At 56.7% G+C, this 25094-nt stretch overlaps 3 long non-coding RNA genes across 3 annotated transcripts; all 3 read right to left on the bottom strand.

Annotated features, from left to right (window-relative positions):
- Positions 1 to 413: 413 nt before the first annotated feature.
- Positions 414 to 4264, bottom strand: LOC309685874. Its single transcript, XR_014270500.1, has 3 exons — positions 4167 to 4264; positions 3164 to 3222; positions 414 to 537 (listed from the first exon to the last, which is right to left on the bottom strand). It is a non-coding gene; the product is annotated as an uncharacterized lncRNA (long non-coding RNA).
- Positions 4265 to 7187: 2923 nt separating this feature from the next.
- Positions 7188 to 12647, bottom strand: LOC309685873. The gene is made up of 4 exons (XR_014270499.1): positions 12555 to 12647; positions 11552 to 11610; positions 9229 to 9324; positions 7188 to 7280 (listed from the first exon to the last, which is right to left on the bottom strand). It is a non-coding gene; the product is annotated as an uncharacterized lncRNA (long non-coding RNA).
- Positions 12648 to 15574: 2927 nt separating this feature from the next.
- On the bottom strand, positions 15575 to 21035 carry LOC309685875. The gene is made up of 4 exons (XR_014270501.1): positions 20943 to 21035; positions 19940 to 19998; positions 17617 to 17712; positions 15575 to 15667 (listed from the first exon to the last, which is right to left on the bottom strand). It is a non-coding gene; the product is annotated as an uncharacterized lncRNA (long non-coding RNA).
- Positions 21036 to 25094: the final 4059 nt, after the last annotated feature.

Here is a 25094-nt window from a genome sequence, read left to right as displayed (position 1 = left end):
TAACTACCTGTTTAAAAATATTTTGACACTTTAACATCTTTTTACAAATAAATCTTTTCAAAATTTTTTCATATTCTAAAATCCTTTCTGTAATATAGAACCACAGAATGGTTAAAAATACAAGTTTTTATTTTTAACTCTTATATACATAAATATTATTTATCAATATGTATAGAAAATAAAGATTTTTCTCTATTTCAATGCATCATGCCCATATTTACAGGTTTTCATATTTAATAATCCACAAAGAATTTTAAAAAATTTTTTGGGCTGTGACATACCTCTTTTAGAACAACCCCCATGTGACACACACACAGAGCCCCCACTCACCTGCTCCTGTAGCACATGGTCCCCAGGGACCTTGGGCTGCCCCAATGACATCATCACCCACACAGACACACACACCCCTTTTTATTTACCCCCAAAAAAAGCACAAAGCCACTGCACCCATCCCCTGAGGGTACTCAACCACCAGCAGGTAAAGCTGAGCAGTGGGAGGCATCTACTGACTGTCACCAGGCCTGTACAGTGAGAAACCTGAAAAACAAAAAGCCCCAATTATATTTCAGCAGATTAACAAATAGCACAGAAGAAAGCAGAGGAATTCCCTCACACCTAGGGACCCGACAGCAGCTGACTCCTCCTACAGGAGGACTCCAGGGAAACAGATCAGCATGAAATACAGTGCGGCCTTTCAAAGCCAGAGCGACTGGAACTCTTCCAGTCAGTATTAAGACTGGTGCCATTCTGAACACGTTCTGAGCACGACACTAAACCCTCTGGCTGGCCCTGGGAAACGCCTCCTCCCTTCTGCACGGCGCTGCCACGGGGACATCCCCCTGCCAGGCTGCCGCACAGGGCTGGGCCATGACCAGAATCGACACAACAGACCCCCTCAAACAGCTACAGCCCTTGCGTCGCCACCGCTGCACACCTTGCTGGGTCAGTACAGCTGAAAGGGAAGAGTAAAACCCTGAACAGAGCAATGAACAAGAATGAACAGAGCTCAGTCCTTCACTCTATGCTGAAGAGGTGCATGTATGCTTCGAGAGATCTCTCTATATCTCCCCAATAAAGAGAGTTATACTATAAAAGTATTTGACTTTCCTTTGGCACTAAATTAACTTGCCCGGCTGTCAGTCCATACTATTAAACTATCCATCTCCAAAATACACAGCTATAATTTCACTCAGGGGCAGTTGGGTGCTACACAATTAGCAGGGACATCTGGCCGGCTGCCCTGCCCAGGAGATGCTACTGAACTGCCAGGGAAACATGCCACTGACAGCCAGACAAAAATGAAGAACTTCAGAGCACTCCATCTCAAGACTGACAATAAAACTCCACTGACATTCAGTTGCCTCTTTTTAAACGTTTCCTTTGTTTAAACATTTGGTTTTAAACATTGCCTTTGTTAAACGTTTAAATGTTATTTAAAAAACGGCCTGGTTGTTAAAGCCCTAGAACAAATACCTCATTGCCAAAGTACACCAAATACATTGTGTACTACAGCAGGTTGGCAGCTGCAGTTTAAACAACACAAGTGTTGCTTTAAGGGGCAAAGTAGTTTTGGCAGAAAATCCCCTTGCGTTCTAACACTCCTGACTGAGGTGGGAGGCTAGGAGCGGCTAGGTTGAAATTCTGAGTGATGCCCAATTCACCACTATCAGTCCAGGCACGCTTAATCTATATTAAACTTTTACAGTTCTGGATGCACAAATAGCAGACTGCACCTTCAGCCCAGTCGTGCTCATGAACTAGCAAGGCAACTCTGGTCGCATTCAAGGAGAAACCCAAACAACTAGCTGCCTACACCGTACAGTTTATTTAAGAAACAGATACACAAGTTCTTTTCGATTGCCGGTGATACTGACTGAACCGGTCTGGAACCGGTTGAATGGGTTCAAACCGATCCAAATGGGTTTGAACTGGTCAAAATTGGCCAAACCCGGCAGAAACGGGCAAAAACCAGTGGAAAACAGCAGAAGCACCGGAATAAACCCGGAGAGAGAGTGCAACATCTTGGTGCCGAAAAAGGCCATTAGGGAAGCAGAAATGCACCAAAACCACATCAGGACTCACTGCCACCAGTTACAAGGCTGCCAATGCTTCTTGGGAAAGCCCGCAAAACATGCAGAGGCCACGCCGATTTGTCCCGCTTTGTCCACATCTCTTCTCTGACCTCGACTGCTTTTCGTACAGAGGCTAGTATCTCAGTAAGGTTTTCCAGTACTACTAGAAGATACTTTAAAACCTTGTGGGCTGAAAAGGCATAAAGAATTTACCACAAAAACAAAGTCTCTTTCTTCGGAACAGCTGAACCCTTACGAACGCTTTCTTCCCTCTTTTAGTACAACATTATTTTCACAGTGCCAGTTAACGGTAAGTGCACAGAAAGAGAAGATTATGCTTTTGGGAAGACAAAATAAGCGGAGGGAAGTAAGCTTTGCAAGGCTGCAACATGCTCCAGAACACACCTTATTTTTAGTATTTGTGTTCAAATATTTCATTGAAAAATTATGGGAGGAGCGTCGGCACATCATTCACGTGAGCTTCAAAGCCCACACGACAAGGACCTCAGGAAAAAGGCGGACGCACATGGGAGACAAAAGACAAACTTTTGTGACTTAAAACTCCTAGATCGAAGGCTCCACGGAACAGGATGTTGTGGGTTGAGACACAGGACAACATGCCATCAACACTCAAAGGAAAAAAAAAAAAAATTGAATAAAAATCAAGCAAAACATCAGTTTCCACCATGTTTCGTTTACTACATTTCCGCTGGCATCTAGATGCTCCAAAACTAACTATACTCACACCACAGACTCATAACAACTCAGTTACGCGGGGAAAAATAAAAGGCTATTTCCAACTTGCCCATAAAATTCGCGTGAACAAACAGAAGAGAAACACTGGACCCTAAAGAAGGTATTGGGTAGCTCTTAGTTTATCCTAGAATAAAGTCTGCACTTTTACCCGAAAGGCAGACATTCCTAACTACCCAGGCACCAATTCGGGAAGGAGGCACGCTCTGTTAACTGCATCAGCTTTTCCACGCTGGCAGCAGATTTGCCTTTTCTGAGGGTTTGACGTGGAGTACCTGTAGCGCCTCCAAACTCACAAACGTTTCTCCCCCCTCCCCCGGCCCCACGCGTGCCATTACCTGAGCAGCCAGCGGAATCAACCCTGCAGGATTTTCTTCCCGGGACGCACAGGGGGACACTGGCAAAAGAGGAGGCGAGAAATGTCCCTGTTTGTCACAGCCAGCCCACGGGGACAAGCCAGGGGACCCCCAGCCCAGCTCTGCCCTCAGGAGCGGGGCCCAGACAGGCACCTGGCGTGGATTTAACGCCCCGGGGAAGAGGCCGGGCTCCCTCCCGGCAGAAGGGCCGCTCGCCTCGTGGCTCCTCGCTGGGGACAGCCCGGCCTGCGCCCGGCCTCTCCTTCTCCTGACAAGCTCCAGCTACTTGCAACAGACTGGGCTTTTGACAAGGGCGCCCTTCAATCACCATCATAACTTGATTCTTGTGATTAAACACCACAGCTGTACACAGTATAAACATCGATTAGTTTGTATGACTAATTACTTAATAACTAAACAGCATACAAAGAAGAAGAGCTGGACTCGAAGAGGAGAGGGTTCCCCCCAGAAGACCCCCTCAGACACGGAGTTCAGCCTGCTGCACACCCGCCTCCTGAACTCGGGGGTCCCGCGGGACCAGACCCCCCACCTCCGGGGAGGGTCCACGCATCCTGCCCACCCCCTGCTTTCCCCCGCAGACCCCAGCACCCTCCCGCCCCTCTCTGCCTCCCACTCCCCTGCAAAACCAGCCAAACGGGAGTCTGCTCTTAACCCCCAAAACAGCTCACTTACTGACCGTTTCTGAGCCCACCCCACAGCCCGCCACCCCCAGGGCCCACCGGCACTTTTGGGGAGCGCTGGGCAACTGCGGAGGGCCCGGGCCCACCTCTCTGCGGGGCAGCGCCAGCACGGCCCGGGCGCCGCTTCACTATCGCCCTTGCGGGCTTCGTTTCTCCAGCACCACCAGCCCCGCACCCCAAACCCCACGGGCAGAAGGGACGCCGCGGGAAGGCGGGTCCAGGCACGCCCGCTCCGACCCTACAGTGCCCCCCGTTCCCCCAGACCGCTCAGGCCCCCCGCTCACCTTCACGCGCTCCAGCTGCCTCACGACGTGCCGGCGACGGCCCCGCGGGCCACGCTTTCCCCTCAAGCCGCGCCACTCCGATTTCGAGCTGGGCGCCATTTATCCCCCGGCGCCCACCGCTTCCGGGGCGCCCGCCGCTTCCGGAGCGCCCACGACGGACCGCCCGCGCCGCGCGCCCATTGGCCGCGGCCCGTAACCCCTCCTTATAGCCCCGATCCATTGGTCTAGCACCGCGTCAATCCCCGCCGCCCCCCACCCTGAATACTCGATCTGACCAATCGAAGCGCGGCGTCCGCGCTGTGATTGGCCTGCCCTCCCGCCCATCCGCCCCGGAGCCGTTGCCATGGGGAAGAGGCACCTGCGGCAGCTCGGGGCCGTTGCCGGGGCGACGGGGAGCGGCGGCCGGGCCTGACGAAGACGGGGGGAATTCACCAAAACCCGGCTTTTGCTTCTTACAAACTTTAGAGGTTTGTGTATCACAGCACTAAATAAACCGGTTGCGCAGCCCGGCCACCTTCCTACCCCCCGCCCCCCTCGCAGCGCTCCCTGGGGCCAGGCACTTCGACAGGGGATGGGGCTGCCGTAGCTCGGGGGGCACCGGCCACCGTGCCGGCGCGTGGGCCAGCAAGCGCGGGGGGGGGACAAGGCGGTGGGGGTTACGGGGGAGATTCCGGAGGAGCTCTGGCGAGCTGGGGAGGCGCCCGGCGTCTGCGCCCGGCGGGAGTAGCCGCCGCCTTCCCCTCTCGCCTTCCGTCAGCGCTCGGATAACTGCCGGGGGCTGCCCGGAGCCGGCTCGCCTCCAGGCGAGGACAGGCAGCCTGCTGCATCGGGCAGTTTGAAGCTTGCCGCCCCGCCACCCCCGAGCCGCCAGCGGGCAGGAGACACCCCCGCCCCCGCCGAAGGGGCTCGCTCTCCTCCCCGGTGCTTCTGGCCCCCCGCTGCCGCCGGGGATGGCGCGCGGTAACAGCCCGTGCGGGGCATGCGATGCAGTACCGCACTGCGGCCACGAGAGGGCAGCAGCAGCGAGAACGAGGCGGGGCGAGAGGCGGGGCGGGAGGCGGGGCCGAGGCGGGCGATGAGGCGGGGCCGAGAGGGGCGGGAGGCGGGGCCGAATCAGGCGAGAGGCGGGGCAAGCTGGGCGGGAGATGGGGATGGGGAGGGGCGAGAGGCGGAGCCGGGGTGAGGCGGAAAGCGGGCCCGAGAGAAGTGGGAGGAGGGCCAGGGAAAGTAGGAGGCGGAGCCGGGAAGATCGGGAGGCGGGGCTGAGGAGGGGCTGGAGGTGAGGCACAGGGAGGCGGGATCTGTGTGGGCGGGGAGGCGGGGCTGCAGCGGGCAGTAGGCGGTGCTGAAGCGGCCTTGAAGGCGGGGCCGGGGCAGCGGCTTTTGAAAGCGTTCCCGCCCACCCGCCCCGGAGCCGTTGCTATGGGGAAGAGGCACCTGCGGCAGCGCGGGGCCGTTGCCGGGGCGACGGGGAGCGGCGGCCGGGCCTGACGAAGACGGGGGGAATTCACCAAAACCCGGCTTTTGCTTCTTACAAACTTTAGAGGTTTGTGTATCACAGCACTAAATAAACCGGTTGCGCAGCCCGGCCTCCTCCCCACACCCCGCCCCCCTCGCAGCGCTCCCTGGGGCCAGGCACTTCGACAGGGGATGGGGCTGCCGTAGCTCGGGGGGCACCGGCCACCGTGCCGGCGCGTGGGCCAGCAAGTGCGTGGGGGGGGGGACGGGGGGACAAGGCAGTGGGGCTTACGGGGGAGACTCCGGGGGAGCTCTGGCGAGCTGGGGAGGCGCCCGGCGTCTGCGCCCGGCGGGAGTAGCCGCCGCCTTCCCCTCTCGCCTTCCATCAGCACTCGGATATCTCCCGGGGGCTGCCCGGAGCCGGCTCGCCTCCAGGCGAGGACAGGCAGCCTGCTGCATCGGGCAGTTTGAAGCTTGCCGCCCCGGCGCAGGCGCTCGCTCGCCTCCCCGGTGCTCCTGGCCCCGGGGATTAAGCGGCGCTGCAGCACCGCGCTTCGGCCACGCGGGGGCAGCAGCGGCGGGAACGAGGCGGGGCCAGAACGGGGCGTGAGGCGGGGCCGAGGCAGGCGGGAGGCGGAGCCGAGACCAGTTTGAGAGGTGGGCCAAAGCGGGCTAGGAGGCGGAGCCGAAAAGAGCTGGGAGGCGTGGCGGGAGGCGGTGCCGAGACGGCTGGGAGGCGGGGCCGGAGAGGGCGGAACAAGAGGATGGGTGGAGAGGCGGAGCCGAGGTGAGGCAGGCGGAGCCGATAGGCGTCGGAGGCAGGCTCCGGGAGAAGGGGAGGCGGGGCTGCGGCAGGGCTCTTGAAAGCGCTTTTACATCTCTCATAGAGATTACGAGGGGGGGGGGGGGTAAGACAGGTTTTTAAATGCTTTCCACAAAAACGCAAGGAAAACCTTTCAAAGACCTTATAGAACAGAGACATTTACGTACCTATTGACACATAGATACGTATATTTAGGGGAAAGATAAACCCGCCAGAAAACCTCCAGGAGCTGAAGGGCAGACACAGCAATTAAAGCAGAGAGACGGGCAGCCTGGCAGAGAGAGAACAATAACAGCAGAAATGGGCTGGGGAATGCATAATTTTAGAGTCGAAAATTCCTTTGTGTAACAGAGGAGAATTGTTTTAGAGTATGTTTTTATTTTGAACTCCTTCGAGATGCATAAATGAGTAGTCATTTATCTATACATATTAAAATGAGAGATTTTTCTCTATTTCAATGCCTCATGCCCATATTTACAGGTTTTCATGGTTTTTATTGCCCCCCATGAATTCTCAGACCTTATGGGGCTGCGACCCCTGCGTGACCACCCCATCCCCCACTCACCTGCTCCTCCGCCACGTCATCGACCACCCCCACCCCCCGGTGATCTCAGGCGGTCCCAAATGACATCATCACCCACACAGACACACACCCACCCCTTTTTATTCCACCACCACCCCCTTACCCCCACCCTCCAAAAAAAAAAAAAAAAAAGGCACAAAGCCCCCGCACCCAGGGCTGGCCCCTTCCCCTTGGGGCGCTCAACCACCGGCAGGCAAACCTGGGCGGGGGGGGGTCTGTTGAGCGTCGCCAGGCCCGTACAGCGAGAAACCTGAAAAACAAAAAGCCCCAATTATATTTCAGCAGATTAACAGAGAGCACAGAAGCAAGCAGAGGAATTCCCTCACACCTAGGGACCCGACAGCAGCTGACTCCTCCTACAGGAGGACTCCAGGGAAACAGCTCAGCGCGAAGTACAGCGCGGCCTTTCAAAGCCAGAGCGACTGGAACTCTTCCAGTCAGAATTAAGACTCATTGGTGCCATTCTGAACACGTTCTGAGCACGACACTAAACCCTCTGGCTGGCCCTGGGAAACGCCTCCTCCCTTCCTCACGGCGCTGCCGCGGGGACCTCCCCCTGCCAGGCTGCCACACAGGGCTGGGCCATGACCAGCATCGACATGACAGACCCCTCCCAACAGCTACAGCCCTCGCGCTGCTGCTGCCGCACACCTTGCTGAGTCGAGAGAGCCCAAAGGGCAGGGTAAAACTCTGAAGAGTGCAATGAACAAGAAAGAACAAAGCTCAGTCATTTATGCCAAAAAGGTGCACGTATGCTTATCGATAGATATATCTATCTCCAATAAAAATACTTACACTATAAAAGTGTTTGACTTTCCTTTGGCACTAATTACACTTGCACAGCTGTCAGCCGATACCATTAAACTGTCCATCTCCAAAATACACAGCTAAAATTTGACTCGGGGGGTTTTGGGTGCTGCACAATTAGCAGGGACATCTGGACAGCTGCCCTGCCCAGGAGAGATGCTACTGAACCGCCGGGGAAACGCGCCCCTGACAGCCAGACAGAAATCAAGAACTTCAGAGCACTCCGTCTAAAGATTGCCAATAAAACCCCGCTAACATTCAGCTGCCTCTTCTTAAACATTTCCTTTTTTGTACGTTTTAAAAAACGGCCCTGTTTTTTAAAGATTTAGAACACATACCTCACTGCCCATGTACACCTAATACATCGCATCCTACAGCTATTCCGCAGTTGCAGTTTAAACAACGCAAGTCAATTTGTAATTTATACAATTGTAACCTTTGTTAAAGTTTAATTTAGGACAGAAAAATCAGCAAGATAAAAAAATCCCCCATATGGCTGGGGGGGGGGGGGGAGCAGACAGGAGGACAGACGGGACGGACAGGCAGAATCGAATCCCCTCTCCCGCAATCCATAAGGCTACCATAAAGGACCGGCAGATGGGCTGATGCTTTTGGCTGTGCTGAACGTGCAGGGGAACGTGTTTTTGCGACATCTCGCCTGTTACGACCGGCGATGACATCAAATTTGGAAGACGGGCTGTGCTTGGGCCTTTGGAAGGAAGTGGACTTTAAAAAAAAAAAAAAAAAAAAGAAAAAAAGATAAAAAAGAGAGAGTGCAAAGTCTTGTTGCTGAAAAAATAGTCTCGTTGCCGAAAAAGGATGTTAGGGAAGCAGTAGCTCACCAAAACAAATCGGGACTCACTGTCACCAGTTACAAGGCTGCCAATGCTTCTTGGGAAAGCCCGCAAAACATGCAGAGGCCACGCCGATTTGTCCCGCTTTGTCCACGTCTCTTCTCTGACCTCGACTGCTTTTCGTACAGAGGCTAGTATCTCAGTAAGGTTTTCCAGTACTACTAGAAGATACTTTAAAACCTTGTGGGCTGAAAAGGCATAAAGAATTTACCACAAAAACAAAGTCTCTTTCTTCGGAACAGCTGAACCCTTACGAACGCTTTCTTCCCTCTTTTAGTACAACATTATTTTCACAGTGCCAGTTAACGGTAAGTGCACAGAAAGAGAAGATTATGCTTTTGGGAAGACAAAATAAGCGGAGGGAAGTAAGCTTTGCAAGGCTGCAACATGCTCCAGAACACACCTTATTTTTAGTATTTGTGTTCAAATATTTCATTGAAAAATTATGGGAGGAGCGTCGGCACATCATTCACGTGAGCTTCAAAGCCCACACGACAAGGACCTCGGGAAAAAGGCGGACGCACATGGGAGACGTACATCGTCCTCGCAGACCACTCTGGATCCTTTCCATCTGTCCCGTACCGTCACGGCAGAAGAAAGGGCGACCGCAGAGAAAGGCTGGCCGTTGACAATCTGCCGAGAGAGGAAAAAAACCCGTGAATGTAAAGCCGAGTAGGAATCTCAAGCCGCCTTCTCCATGAAGCTTTGCCAAGACAACAGCTGAGCGGAGGAAAAAGTACTTGGCATCACCTTTGGGACGGTTCTCGGGGCAGGCCACAAGAGCTCTTGCGTTTTTTAGACAACCCTGCCTTTCGTTGACTCACCGGCAGCTTCAGCTGCACTAGAGCCACCTTCCCGGCTGCACGCAGGTGACAGACACAGACAGGTACATTTTCTCAAGCCTACATAGAGCCAAGGTTTCCTCACCCTAGACGTCCCAAGGTGAACGTTTTTGTTGAAGGGTGCAGCAACCCACCTGTCCCGCTGAACTGCGTCCTTCCAACAAAGCGACCATTTTCTCCAGGCCCTTTCTCCAAACAGTCAAGAGCATTTACGACTGCGGTTGCACCACCAAACCCACTCAGGGTCCCTGCCAGCCTTCAACTGCCCTTGGCCTTACCAGGCACACGCTCTCTGCCACCTCCCAACAGCAGAAGTACGGCACGCGCCCAGACCCGAGCGCAACCCTGCAGGTGCCCACGCGTACCTCGCTCTTCGCACGAGGAGCCCCCGAGCATCCCTGCCAGCGCAGCCGCACGCGCAGCATCAGCTTCACCTACGCTGACTTCAGGGGATGCCGTTTCTGAAGCTTTAAACTCAAAGCCGCCTCTTGACACTCGGCCACAGCAGAAGTCATCCACAATGACAACTCCACAAAAGCGTAGTAACGCAAATTGCAAACCCACAGCAGCTGCTTCAGAGATATTTAGACTCAGAACAAGGGAGAAAAATAAAACAGCTTCATCTCGCGCGCGGGAAAGCGGCAGACAGAAAAAAGGGTCAGCATGCGCAGCCCTTACAGAAAACAGACATTCGCCTTCCCTTCCGAAATCCTGCTCTTAGGTCTAAATATCGCAGCACCACCGTGGCAATACCCAGAGAGGCGAACGACAGCCCCGCCGCCGGACGTTTGTGGAGCGGGGCACGCAGACAGAGGGACGGGTTTTGCCACACACAACCCTGAATTTCCCAAAAAGTTACCTTTACCAAAAAGAGACACTTGGAACGTACTGCCAAACAACATTTGGCGATAAAACTTTGATGCATTTGACACACGCTATTTTTGGGGAACTCTCTATTGGCTTCCTCCTGCTGTTGTTGTTCTTCTTCCTTCAGAAATCCTACCTGTAGCCAAGTTTTTCACTACCGGTTCGAGCACTTACCTTCCTGGTACTACCCGCACATTTACACAGGCAAGTAACTTCATTGCTCCGCTCAAATTAGCCAAAGGAACGTTACAGTCCTGAGAGAGCAGTCACAAAGGGGAGGTCAGGCAGCAAAAGAGCTCTGCAGGCTGCCACCAGGCAACACCATGCTCTGCTTTGGAAACCACGCACGCTCCCCAAAAACATCCATGTGTCCACACCCCCACAAAAAAAAAAAAAAAAAAAACACAAAAACACCACACAACACCAAACCAACAAACAAAAACAAATCCCACCCCTGAGGGAGCTGGGGGGAAATTAATGAAAGGGAACACCAGCAGCTGCAACATTCAGTGAAATTCGGCTTTAACGCTGACCGTGTACTTCAGCAACTCTCCGAGTCTACACCTCAATCCACTGAACGTCTAGTCCCTTCCTGAAAAGACAAACTTTTGTGACTTAAAACTCCTAGATCGAAGGCTCCACGGAACAGGATGTTGTGGGTTGAGACACAGGACAACATGCCATCAACACTCAAAGGAAAAAAAAAAAAAATTGAATAAAAATCAAGCAAAACATCAGTTTCCACCATGTTTCGTTTACTACATTTCCGCTGGCATCTAGATGCTCCAAAACTAACTATACTCACACCACAGACTCATAACAACTCAGTTACGCGGGGAAAAATAAAAGGCTATTTCCAACTTGCCCATAAAATTCGCGTGAACAAACAGAAGAGAAACACTGGACCCTAAAGAAGGTATTGGGTAGCTCTTAGTTTATCCTAGAATAAAGTCTGCACTTTTACCCGAAAGGCAGACATTCCTAACTACCCAGGCACCAATTCGGGAAGGAGGCACGCTCTGTTAACTGCATCAGCTTTTCCACGCTGGCAGCAGATTTGCCTTTTCTGAGGGTTTGACGTGGAGTACCTGTAGCGCCTCCAAACTCACAAACGTTTCTCCCCCCTCCCCCGGCCCCACGCGTGCCATTACCTGAGCAGCCAGCGGAATCAACCCTGCAGGATTTTCTTCCCGGGACGCACAGGGGGACACTGGCAAAAGAGGAGGCGAGAAATGTCCCTGTTTGTCACAGCCAGCCCACGGGGACAAGCCAGGGGACCCCCAGCCCAGCTCTGCCCTCAGGAGCGGGGCCCAGACAGGCACCTGGCGTGGATTTAACGCCCCGGGGAAGAGGCCGGGCTCCCTCCCGGCAGAAGGGCCGCTCGCCTCGTGGCTCCTCGCTGGGGACAGCCCGGCCTGCGCCCGGCCTCTCCTTCTCCTGACAAGCTCCAGCTACTTGCAACAGACTGGGCTTTTGACAAGGGCGCCCTTCAATCACCATCATAACTTGATTCTTGTGATTAAACACCACAGCTGTACACAGTATAAACATCGATTAGTTTGTATGACTAATTACTTAATAACTAAACAGCATACAAAGAAGAAGAGCTGGACTCGAAGAGGAGAGGGTTCCCCCCAGAAGACCCCCTCAGACACGGAGTTCAGCCTGCTGCACACCCGCCTCCTGAACTCGGGGGTCCCGCGGGACCAGACCCCCCACCTCCGGGGAGGGTCCACGCATCCTGCCCACCCCCTGCTTTCCCCCGCAGACCCCAGCACCCTCCCGCCCCTCTCTGCCTCCCACTCCCCTGCAAAACCAGCCAAACGGGAGTCTGCTCTTAACCCCCAAAACAGCTCACTTACTGACCGTTTCTGAGCCCACCCCACAGCCCGCCACCCCCAGGGCCCACCGGCACTTTTGGGGAGCGCTGGGCAACTGCGGAGGGCCCGGGCCCACCTCTCTGCGGGGCAGCGCCAGCACGGCCCGGGCGCCGCTTCACTATCGCCCTTGCGGGCTTCGTTTCTCCAGCACCACCAGCCCCGCACCCCAAACCCCACGGGCAGAAGGGACGCCGCGGGAAGGCGGGTCCAGGCACGCCCGCTCCGACCCTACAGTGCCCCCCGTTCCCCCAGACCGCTCAGGCCCCCCGCTCACCTTCACGCGCTCCAGCTGCCTCACGACGTGCCGGCGGCGGCCCCGCGGGCCACGCTTTCCCCTCAAGCCGCGCCACTCCGATTTCGAGCTGGGCGCCATTTATCCCCCGGCGCCCACCGCTTCCGGGGCGCCCGCCGCTTCCGGAGCGCCCACGACGGACCGCCCGCGCCGCGCGCCCATTGGCCGCGGCCCGTAACCCCTCCTTATAGCCCCGATCCATTGGTCTAGCACCGCGTCAATCCCCGCCGCCCCCCACCCTGAATACTCGATCTGACCAATCGAAGCGCGGCGTCCGCGCTGTGATTGGCCTGCCCTCCCGCCCATCCGCCCCGGAGCCGTTGCCATGGGGAAGAGGCACCTGCGGCAGCGCGGGGCCGTTGCCGGGGCGACGGGGAGGGGCGGCCGGGCCTGACGAAGACGCGGGGAATTCACCAAAACCCGGCTTTTGTTTCTTACAAACTTTAGAGGTTTGTGTATCACAGCACTAAATAAACCGGTTGCGCAGCCCGGCCTCCTTCCTACCCCCCGCCCCCCTCGCAGCGCTCCCTGGGGCCAGGCACTTCGACAGGGGATGGGGCTGCCGTAGCTCGGGGGGCACCGGCCACCGTGCCGGCGCGTGGGCCAGCAAGCGCGGGGGGGGGACAAGGCGGTGGGGGTTACGGGGGAGACTCCGGAGGAGCTCTGGCGAGCTGAGGAGGCGCCCGGCGTCTGCGCCCGGCGGGAGTAGCCGCCGCCTTCCCCTCTCGCCTTCCGTCAGCGCTCGGATAACTGCCGGGGGCTGCCCGGAGCCGGCTCGCCTCCAGGCGAGGACAGGCAGCCTGCTGCATCGGGCAGTTTGAAGCTTGCCGCCCCGCCACCCCCGAGCCGCCAGCGGGCGGGAGACACCCCCGCCCCCGCCGAAGGGGCTCGCTCTCCTCCCCGGTGCTTCTGGCCCCCCGCTGCCGCCGGGGATGGCGCGCGGTAACAGCCCGTGCGGGGCATGCGATGCAGTACCGCACTGCGGCCACGAGAGGGCAGCAGCAGCGAGAACGAGGCGGGGCGAGAGGCGGGGCGGGAGGCGGGGCCGAGGCGGGCGATGAGGCGGGGCCGAGAGGGGCGGGAGGCGGGGCCGAATCAGGCGAGAGGCGGGGCAAGCTGGGCGGGAGATGGGGATGGGGAGGGGCGAGAGGCGGAGCCGGGGTGAGGCGGAAAGCGGGCCCGAGAGAAGTGGGAGGAGGGCCAGGGAAAGTAGGAGGCGGAGCCGGGAAGATCGGGAGGCGGGGCTGAGGAGGGGCTGGAGGTGAGGCACAGGGAGGCGGGATCTGTGTGGGCGGGGAGGCGGGGCTGCAGCGGGCAGTAGGCGGTGCTGAAGCGGCCTTGAAGGCGGGGCCGGGGCAGCGGCTTTTGAAAGCGCTCCCGCCCACCCGCCCCGGAGCCGTTGCCATGGGGAAGAGGCACCTGCGGCAGCGCGGGGCCGTTGCCGGGGCGACGGGGAGCGGCGGCCGGGCCTGACGAAGACGCGGGGAATTCACCAAAACCCGGCTTTTGCTTCTTACAAACTTTAGAGGTTTGTGTATCACAGCACTAAATAAACCGGTTGCGCAGCCCGGCCTCCTCCCCACACCCCGCCCCCCTCGCAGCGCTCCCTGGGGCCAGGCACTTCGACAGGGGATGGGGCTGCCGTAGCTCGGGGGGCACCGGCCACCGTGCCGGCGCGTGGGCCAGCAAGTGCGGGGGGGGGGGGACGGGGGGACAAGGCAGTGGGGCTTACGGGGGAGACTCCGGGGGAGCTCTGGCGAGCTGGGGAGGCGCCCGGCGTCTGCGCCCGGCGGGAGTAGCCGCCGCCTTCCCCTCTCGCCTTCCATCAGCACTCGGATATCTCCCGGGGGCTGCCCGGAGCCGGCTCGCCTCCAGGCGAGGACAGGCAGCCTGCTGCATCGGGCAGTTTGAAGCTTGCCGCCCCGGCGCAGGCGCTCGCTCGCCTCCCCGGTGCTCCTGGCCCCGGGGATTAAGCGGCGCTGCAGCACCGCGCTTCGGCCACGCGGGGGCAGCAGCGGCGGGAACGAGGCGGGGCCAGAACGGGGCGTGAGGCGGGGCCGAGGCAGGCGGGAGGCGGAGCCGAGACCAGTTTGAGAGGTGGGCCAAAGCGGGCTAGGAGGCGGAGCCGAAAAGAGCTGGGAGGCGTGGCGGGAGGCGGTGCCGAGACGGCTGGGAGGCGGGGCCGGAGAGGGCGGAACAAGAGGATGGGTGGAGAGGCGGAGCCGAGGTGAGGCAGGCGGAGCCGATAGGCGTCGGAGGCAGGCTCCGGGAGAAGGGGAGGCGGGGCTGCGGCAGGGCTCTTGAAAGCGCTTTTACATCTCTCATAGAGATTACGAGGGGGGGGGGGGTAAGACAGGTTTTTAAATGCTTTCCACAAAAACGCAAGGAAAACCTTTCAAAGACCTTATAGAACAGAGACATTTACGTACCTATTGACACATAGATACGTATATTTAGGGGAAAGATAAACCCGCCAGAAAACCTCCAGGAGCTGAAGGGCAGACACAGCAATTAAAGCAGAGAGACGGGCAGCCTGGCAGAGAGAGAACGATAACAGCAGAAATGGGCTGGGGAATGCATAATTTTAGAGTCGAAAATTCCTTTGTGTAACAGAGGAGAATTGTTTTAGAGTATGTTTTTATTTTGAACTCCTTCGAGATGCATAAATGAGTAGTCATTTATCTATACATATTAAAATGAGAGATTTTTCTCTATTTCAATGCCTCATGCCCATATTTACAGGTTTTCATGGTTTTTATTGCCCCCCATGAATTCTCAGACCTTATGGGGCTGCGACCCCTGCGTGACCACCCCATCCCCCACTCACCTGCTCCTCCGCCACGTCATCGACCACCCCCACCCCCCGGTGATCTCAGGCGGTCCCAAATGACATCATCACCCACACAGACACACACCCACCCCTTTTTATTCCACCACCACCCCCTTACCCCCACCCTCCAAAAAAAAAAAAAAAAAAGGCACAAAGCCCCCGCACCCAGGGCTGGCCCCTTCCCCTTGGGGCGCTCAACCACCGGCAGGCAAACCTGGGCGGGGGGGGGTCTGTTGAGCGTCGCCAGGCCCGTACAGCGAGAAACCTGAAAAACAAAAAGCCCCAATTATATTTCAGCAGATTAACAGAGAGCACAGAAGCAAGCAGAGGAATTCCCTCACACCTAGGGACCCGACAGCAGCTGACTCCTCCTACAGGAGGACTCCAGGGAAACAGCTCAGCGCGAAGTACAGCGCGGCCTTTCAAAGCCAGAGCGACTGGAACTCTTCCAGTCAGAATTAAGACTCATTGGTGCCATTCTGAACACGTTCTGAGCACGACACTAAACCCTCTGGCTGGCCCTGGGAAACGCCTCCTCCCTTCCTCACGGCGCTGCCGCGGGGACCTCCCCCTGCCAGGCTGCCACACAGGGCTGGGCCATGACCAGCATCGACATGACAGACCCCTCCCAACAGCTACAGCCCTCGCGCTGCTGCTGCCGCACACCTTGCTGAGTCGAGAGAGCCCAAAGGGCAGGGTAAAACTCTGAAGAGTGCAATGAACAAGAAAGAACAAAGCTCAGTCATTTATGCCAAAAAGGTGCACGTATGCTTATCGATAGATATATCTATCTCCAATAAAAATACTTACACTATAAAAGTGTTTGACTTTCCTTTGGCACTAATTACACTTGCACAGCTGTCAGCCGATACCATTAAACTGTCCATCTCCAAAATACACAGCTAAAATTTGACTCGGGGGGTTTTGGGTGCTGCACAATTAGCAGGGACATCTGGACAGCTGCCCTGCCCAGGAGAGATGCTACTGAACCGCCGGGGAAACGCGCCCCTGACAGCCAGACAGAAATCAAGAACTTCAGAGCACTCCGTCTAAAGATTGCCAATAAAACCCCGCTAACATTCAGCTGCCTCTTCTTAAACATTTCCTTTTTTGTACGTTTTAAAAAACGGCCCTGTTTTTTAAAGATTTAGAACACATACCTCACTGCCCATGTACACCTAATACATCGTATCCTACAGCTATTCCGCAGTTGCAGTTTAAACAACGCAAGTCAATTTGTAATTTATACAATTGTAACCTTTGTTAAAGTTTAATTTAGGACAGAAAAATCAGCAAGATAAAAAAATCCCCCATATGGCTGGGGGGGGGGGGGGAGCAGACAGGAGGACAGACGGGACGGACAGGCAGAATCGAATCCCCTCTCCCGCAATCCATAAGGCTACCATAAAGGACCGGCAGATGGGCTGATGCTTTTGGCTGTGCTGAACGTGCAGGGGAACGTGTTTTTGCGACATCTCGCCTGTTACGACCGGCGATGACATCAAATTTGGAAGACGGGCTGTGCTTGGGCCTTTGGAAGGAAGTGGACTTTAAAAAAAAAAAAAAAAAAAAAGAAAAAAAGATAAAAAAGAGAGAGTGCAAAGTCTTGTTGCTGAAAAAATAGTCTCGTTGCCGAAAAAGGATGTTAGGGAAGCAGTAGCTCACCAAAACAAATCGGGACTCACTGTCACCAGTTACAAGGCTGCCAATGCTTCTTGGGAAAGCCCGCAAAACATGCAGAGGCCACGCCGATTTGTCCCGCTTTGTCCACGTCTCTTCTCTGACCTCGACTGCTTTTCGTACAGAGGCTAGTATCTCAGTAAGGTTTTCCAGTACTACTAGAAGATACTTTAAAACCTTGTGGGCTGAAAAGGCATAAAGAATTTACCACAAAAACAAAGTCTCTTTCTTCGGAACAGCTGAACCCTTACGAACGCTTTCTTCCCTCTTTTAGTACAACATTATTTTCACAGTGCCAGTTAACGGTAAGTGCACAGAAAGAGAAGATTATGCTTTTGGGAAGACAAAATAAGCGGAGGGAAGTAAGCTTTGCAAGGCTGCAACATGCTCCAGAACACACCTTATTTTTAGTATTTGTGTTCAAATATTTCATTGAAAAATTATGGGAGGAGCGTCGGCACATCATTCACGTGAGCTTCAAAGCCCACACGACAAGGACCTCGGGAAAAAGGCGGACGCACATGGGAGACGTACATCGTCCTCGCAGACCACTCTGGATCCTTTCCATCTGTCCCGTACCGTCACGGCAGAAGAAAGGGCGACCGCAGAGAAAGGCTGGCCGTTGACAATCTGCCGAGAGAGGAAAAAAACCCGTGAATGTAAAGCCGAGTAGGAATCTCAAGCCGCCTTCTCCATGAAGCTTTGCCAAGACAACAGCTGAGCGGAGGAAAAAGTACTTGGCATCACCTTTGGGACGGTTCTCGGGGCAGGCCACAAGAGCTCTTGCGTTTTTTAGACAACCCTGCCTTTCGTTGACTCACCGGCAGCTTCAGCTGCACTAGAGCCACCTTCCCGGCTGCACGCAGGTGACAGACACAGACAGGTACATTTTCTCAAGCCTACATAGAGCCAAGGTTTCCTCACCCTAGACGTCCCAAGGTGAACGTTTTTGTTGAAGGGTGCAGCAACCCACCTGTCCCGCTGAACTGCGTCCTTCCAACAAAGCGACCATTTTCTCCAGGCCCTTTCTCCAAACAGTCAAGAGCATTTACGACTGCGGTTGCACCACCAAACCCACTCAGGGTCCCTGCCAGCCTTCAACTGCCCTTGGCCTTACCAGGCACACGCTCTCTGCCACCTCCCAACAGCAGAAGTACGGCACGCGCCCAGACCCGAGCGCAACCCTGCAGGTGCCCACGCGTACCTCGCTCTTCGCACGAGGAGCCCCCGAGCATCCCTGCCAGCGCAGCCGCACGCGCAGCATCAGCTTCACCTACGCTGACTTCAGGGGATGCCGTTTCTGAAGCTTTAAACTCAAAGCCGCCTCTTGACACTCGGCCACAGCAGAAGTCATCCACAATGACAACTCCACAAAAGCGTAGTAACGCAAATTGCAAACCCACAGCAGCTGCTTCAGAGATATTTAGACTCAGAACAAGGGAGAAAAATAAAACAGCTTCATCTCGCGCGCGGGAAAGCGGCAGACAGAAAAAAGGGTCAGCATGCGCAGCCCTTACAGAAAACAGACATTCGCCTTCCCTTCCGAAATCCTGCTCTTAGGTCTAAATATCGCAGCACCACCGTGGCAATACCCAGAGAGGCGAACGACAGCCCCGCCGCCGGACGTTTGTGGAGCGGGGCACGCAGACAGAGGGACGGGTTTTGCCACACACAACCCTGAATTTCCCAAAAAGTTACCTTTACCAAAAAGAGACACTTGGAACGTACTGCCAAACAACATTTGGCGATAAAACTTTGATGCATTTGACACACGCTATTTTTGGGGAACTCTCTATTGGCTTCCTCCTGCTGTTGTTGTTCTTCTTCCTTCAGAAATCCTACCTGTAGCCAAGTTTTTCACTACCGGTTCGAGCACTTACCTTCCTGGTACTACCCGCACATTTACACAGGCAAGTAACTTCATTGCTCCGCTCAAATTAGCCAAAGGAACGTTACAGTCCTGAGAGAGCAGTCACAAAGGGGAGGTCAGGCAGCAAAAGAGCTCTGCAGGCTGCCACCAGGCAACACCATGCTCTGCTTTGGAAACCACGCACGCTCCCCAAAAACATCCATGTGTCCACACCCCCACAAAAAAAAAAAAAAAACAAACACAAAAACACCACACAACACCAAACCAACAAACAAAAACAAATCCCACCCCTGAGGGAGCTGGGGGGAAATTAATGAAAGGGAACACCAGCAGCTGCAACATTCAGTGAAATTCGGCTTTAACGCTGACCGTGTACTTCAGCAACTCTCCGAGTCTACACCTCAATCCACTGAACGTCTAGTCCCTTCCTGAAAAGACAAACTTTTGTGACTTAAAACTCCTAGATCGAAGGCTCCACGGAACAGGATGTTGTGGGTTGAGACACAGGACAACATGCCATCAACACTCAAAGGAAAAAAAAAAAAAATTGAATAAAAATCAAGCAAAACATCAGTTTCCACCATGTTTCGTTTACTACATTTCCGCTGGCATCTAGATGCTCCAAAACTAACTATACTCACACCACAGACTCATAACAACTCAGTTACGCGGGGAAAAATAAAAGGCTATTTCCAACTTGCCCATAAAATTCGCGTGAACAAACAGAAGAGAAACACTGGACCCTAAAGAAGGTATTGGGTAGCTCTTAGTTTATCCTAGAATAAAGTCTGCACTTTTACCCGAAAGGCAGACATTCCTAACTACCCAGGCACCAATTCGGGAAGGAGGCACGCTCTGTTAACTGCATCAGCTTTTCCACGCTGGCAGCAGATTTGCCTTTTCTGAGGGTTTGACGTGGAGTACCTGTAGCGCCTCCAAACTCACAAACGTTTCTCCCCCCTCCCCCGGCCCCACGCGTGCCATTACCTGAGCAGCCAGCGGAATCAACCCTGCAGGATTTTCTTCCCGGGACGCACAGGGGGACACTGGCAAAAGAGGAGGCGAGAAATGTCCCTGTTTGTCACAGCCAGCCCACGGGGACAAGCCAGGGGACCCCCAGCCCAGCTCTGCCCTCAGGAGCGGGGCCCAGACAGGCACCTGGCGTGGATTTAACGCCCCGGGGAAGAGGCCGGGCTCCCTCCCGGCAGAAGGGCCGCTCGCCTCGTGGCTCCTCGCTGGGGACAGCCCGGCCTGCGCCCGGCCTCTCCTTCTCCTGACAAGCTCCAGCTACTTGCAACAGACTGGGCTTTTGACAAGGGCGCCCTTCAATCACCATCATAACTTGATTCTTGTGATTAAACACCACAGCTGTACACAGTATAAACATCGATTAGTTTGTATGACTAATTACTTAATAACTAAACAGCATACAAAGAAGAAGAGCTGGACTCGAAGAGGAGAGGGTTCCCCCCAGAAGACCCCCTCAGACACGGAGTTCAGCCTGCTGCACACCCGCCTCCTGAACTCGGGGGTCCCGCGGGACCAGACCCCCCACCTCCGGGGAGGGTCCACGCATCCTGCCCACCCCCTGCTTTCCCCCGCAGACCCCAGCACCCTCCCGCCCCTCTCTGCCTCCCACTCCCCTGCAAAACCAGCCAAACGGGAGTCTGCTCTTAACCCCCAAAACAGCTCACTTACTGACCGTTTCTGAGCCCACCCCACAGCCCGCCACCCCCAGGGCCCACCGGCACTTTTGGGGAGCGCTGGGCAACTGCGGAGGGCCCGGGCCCACCTCTCTGCGGGGCAGCGCCAGCACGGCCCGGGCGCCGCTTCACTATCGCCCTTGCGGGCTTCGTTTCTCCAGCACCACCAGCCCCGCACCCCAAACCCCACGGGCAGAAGGGACGCCGCGGGAAGGCGGGTCCAGGCACGCCCGCTCCGACCCTACAGTGCCCCCCGTTCCCCCAGACCGCTCAGGCCCCCCGCTCACCTTCACGCGCTCCAGCTGCCTCACGACGTGCCGGCGGCGGCCCCGCGGGCCACGCTTTCCCCTCAAGCCGCGCCACTCCGATTTCGAGCTGGGCGCCATTTATCCCCCGGCGCCCACCGCTTCCGGGGCGCCCGCCGCTTCCGGAGCGCCCACGACGGACCGCCCGCGCCGCGCGCCCATTGGCCGCGGCCCGTAACCCCTCCTTATAGCCCCGATCCATTGGTCTAGCACCGCGTCAATCCCCGCCGCCCCCCACCCTGAATACTCGATCTGACCAATCGAAGCGCGGCGTCCGCGCTGTGATTGGCCTGCCCTCCCGCCCATCCGCCCCGGAGCCGTTGCCATGGGGAAGAGGCACCTGCGGCAGCGCGGGGCCGTTGCCGGGGCGACGGGGAGGGGCGGCCGGGCCTGACGAAGACGCGGGGAATTCACCAAAACCCGGCTTTTGTTTCTTACAAACTTTAGAGGTTTGTGTATCACAGCACTAAATAAACCGGTTGCGCAGCCCGGCCTCCTTCCTACCCCCCGCCCCCCTCGCAGCGCTCCCTGGGGCCAGGCACTTCGACAGGGGATGGGGCTGCCGTAGCTCGGGGGGCACCGGCCACCGTGCCGGCGCGTGGGCCAGCAAGCGCGGGGGGGGGACAAGGCGGTGGGGGTTACGGGGGAGACTCCGGAGGAGCTCTGGCGAGCTGAGGAGGCGCCCGGCGTCTGCGCCCGGCGGGAGTAGCCGCCGCCTTCCCCTCTCGCCTTCCGTCAGCGCTCGGATAACTGCCGGGGGCTGCCCGGAGCCGGCTCGCCTCCAGGCGAGGACAGGCAGCCTGCTGCATCGGGCAGTTTGAAGCTTGCCGCCCCGCCACCCCCGAGCCGCCAGCGGGCGGGAGACACCCCCGCCCCCGCCGAAGGGGCTCGCTCTCCTCCCCGGTGCTTCTGGCCCCCCGCTGCCGCCGGGGATGGCGCGCGGTAACAGCCCGTGCGGGGCATGCGATGCAGTACCGCACTGCGGCCACGAGAGGGCAGCAGCAGCGAGAACGAGGCGGGGCGAGAGGCGGGGCGGGAGGCGGGGCCGAGGCGGGCGATGAGGCGGGGCCGAGAGGGGCGGGAGGCGGGGCCGAATCAGGCGAGAGGCGGGGCAAGCTGGGCGGGAGATGGGGATGGGGAGGGGCGAGAGGCGGAGCCGGGGTGAGGCGGAAAGCGGGCCCGAGAGAAGTGGAGGAGGGCCAGGGGAAGTAGGAGGCGGAGCCGGGAAGATCGGAAGGCGGGGCTGAGGAGGGGCTGGAGGTGAGGCACAGGGAGGCGGGATCTGTGTGGGCGGGGAGGCGGGGCTGCAGCGGGCAGTAGGCGGTGCTGAAGCGGCCTTGAAGGCGGGGCCGGGGCAGCGGCTTTGAAAGCGCTCCCGCCCACCCGCCCCGGAGCCGTTGCCATGGGGAAGAGGCACCTGCGGCAGCGCGGGGCCGTTGCCGGGGCGACGGGGAGCGGCGGCCGGGCCTGACGAAGACGCGGGGAATTCACCAAAACCCCGGCTTTTGCTTCTTACAAACTTTAGAGGTTGTGTATCACAGCACTAAATAAACCGGTTGCGCAGCCCGGCCTCCTCCCCACACCCCGCCCCCCTCGCAGCGCTCCCTGGGGCCAGGCACTTCGACAGGGGATGGGGCTGCCGTAGCTCGGGGGGCACCGGCCACCGTGCCGGCGCGTGGGCCAGCAAGTGCGGGGGGGGGGGACGGGGGACAAGGCAGTGGGGCTTACGGGGGAGACTCCGGGGGAGCTCTGGCGAGCTGGGGAGGGCGCCCGGCGTCTGCGCCCGGCGGGAGTAGCCGCCGCCTTCCCCTCTCGCCTTCCATCAGCACTCGGATATCTCCCGGGGGCTGCCCGGAGCCGGCTCGCCTCCAGGCGAGGACAGGCAGCCCTGCTGCATCGGGCAGTTTGAAGCTTGCCGCCCCGGCGCAGGCGCTCGCTCGCCTCCCCGGTGCTCCTGGCCCCGGGGATTAAGCGGCGCTGCAGCACCGCGCTTCGGCCACGCGGGGGCAGCAGCGGCGGGAACGAGGCGGGGCCAGAACGGGGCGTGAGGCGGGGCCGAGGCAGGCGGGAGGCGGAGCCGAGACCAGTTTGAGAGGTGGGCCAAAGCGGGCTAGGAGGCGGAGCCGAAAGAGCTGGGAGGCGTGGCGGGAGGCGGTGCCGAGACGGCTGGGAGGCGGGGCCGGAGAGGGCGGAACAAGAGGATGGGTGGAGAGGCGGAGCCGAGGTGAGGCAGGCGGAGCCGATAGGCGTCGGAGGCAGGCTCCGGGAGAAGGGGAGGCGGGGCTGCGGCAGGGCTCTTGAAAGCGCTTTTACATCTCTCATAGAGATTACGAGGGGGGGGGGGTAAGACAGGTTTTTAAATGCTTTCCACAAAAACGCAAGGAAAACCTTTCAAAGACCTTATAGAACAGAGACATTTACGTACCTATTGACACATAGATACGTATATTTAGGGGAAAGATAAACCCGCCAGAAAACCTCCAGGAGCTGAAGGGCAGACACAGCAATTAAAGCAGAGAGACGGGCAGCCTGGCAGAGAGAGAACGATAACAGCAGAAATGGGCTGGGGAATGGCATAATTTTAGAGTCGAAAATTCCTTTGTGTAACAGAGGAGAATTGTTTTAGAGTATGTTTTTATTTTGAACTCCTTCGAGATGCATAAATGAGTAGTCATTTATCTATACATATTAAAATGAGAGATTTTTCTCTATTTCAATGCCTCATGCCCATATTTACAGGTTTTCATGGTTTTTATTGCCCCCCATGAATTCTCAGACCTTATGGGGCTGCGACCCCTGCGTGACCACCCCATCCCCCACTCACCTGCTCCTCCGCCACGTCATCGACCACCCCCACCCCCCGGTGATCTCAGGCGGTCCCAAATGACATCATCACCCACACAGACACACACCCACCCCTTTTTATTCCACCACCACCCCCTTACCCCACCCTCCAAAAAAAAAAAAAAAAAAGGCACAAAGCCCCCGCACCCAGGGCTGGCCCCTTCCCCTTGGGGCGCTCAACCACCGGCAGGCAAACCTGGGCGGGGGGGGGTCTGTTGAGCGTCGCCAGGCCCGTACAGCGAGAAACCTGAAAAACAAAAAGCCCCAATTATATTTCAGCAGATTAACAGAGAGCACAGAAGCAAGCAGAGGAATTCCCTCACACCTAGGGACCCGACAGCAGCTGACTCCTCCTACAGGAGGACTCCAGGGAAACAGCTCAGCGCGAAGTACAGCGCGGCCTTTCAAAGCCAGAGCGACTGGAACTCTTCCAGTCAGAATTAAGACTCATTGGTGCCATTCTGAACACGTTCTGAGCACGACACTAAACCCTCTGGCTGGCCCTGGGAAACGCCTCCTCCCTTCCTCACGGCGCTGCCGCGGGGACCTCCCCCTGCCAGGCTGCCACACAGGGCTGGGCCATGACCAGCATCGACATGACAGACCCCTCCCAACAGCTACAGCCCTCGCGCTGCTGCTGCCGCACACCTTGCTGAGTCGAGAGAGCCCAAAGGGCAGGGTAAAACTCTGAAGAGTGCAATGAACAAGAAAGAACAAAGCTCAGTCATTTATGCCAAAAAGGTGCACGTATGCTTATCGATAGATATATCTATCTCCAATAAAAATACTTACACTATAAAAGTGTTTGACTTTCCTTTGGCACTAATTACACTTGCACAGCTGTCAGCCGATACCATTAAACTGTCCATCTCCAAAATACACAGCTAAAATTTGACTCGGGGGGTTTGGGTGCTGCACAATTAGCAGGGACATCTGGACAGCTGCCCTGCCCAGGAGAGATGCTACTGAACCGCCGGGAAACGCGCCCCTGACAGCCAGACAGAAATCAAGAACTTCAGAGCACTCCGTCTAAAGATTGCCAATAAAACCCCGCTAACATTCAGCTGCCTCTTCTTAAACATTTCCTTTTTTGTACGTTTTAAAAAACGGCCCTGTTTTTTAAAGATTTAGAACACATACCTCACTGCCCATGTACACCTAATACATCGTATCCTACAGCTATTCCGCAGTTGCAGTTTAAACAACGCAAGTCAATTTGTAATTTATACAATTGTAACCTTTGTTAAAGTTTAATTTAGGACAGAAAAATCAGCAAGATAAAAAAATCCC

Source organism: Vanellus vanellus (assembly GCF_965231255.1).
Source record: "Vanellus vanellus genome assembly, contig: HAP1_SCAFFOLD_295, whole genome shotgun sequence".
Lineage (NCBI taxonomy): Eukaryota > Metazoa > Chordata > Aves > Charadriiformes > Charadriidae > Vanellus > Vanellus vanellus.
The sequence above is the reverse complement of the archived record's forward strand: the minus strand, read 5'-3'. Positions and strand labels throughout refer to the sequence as shown.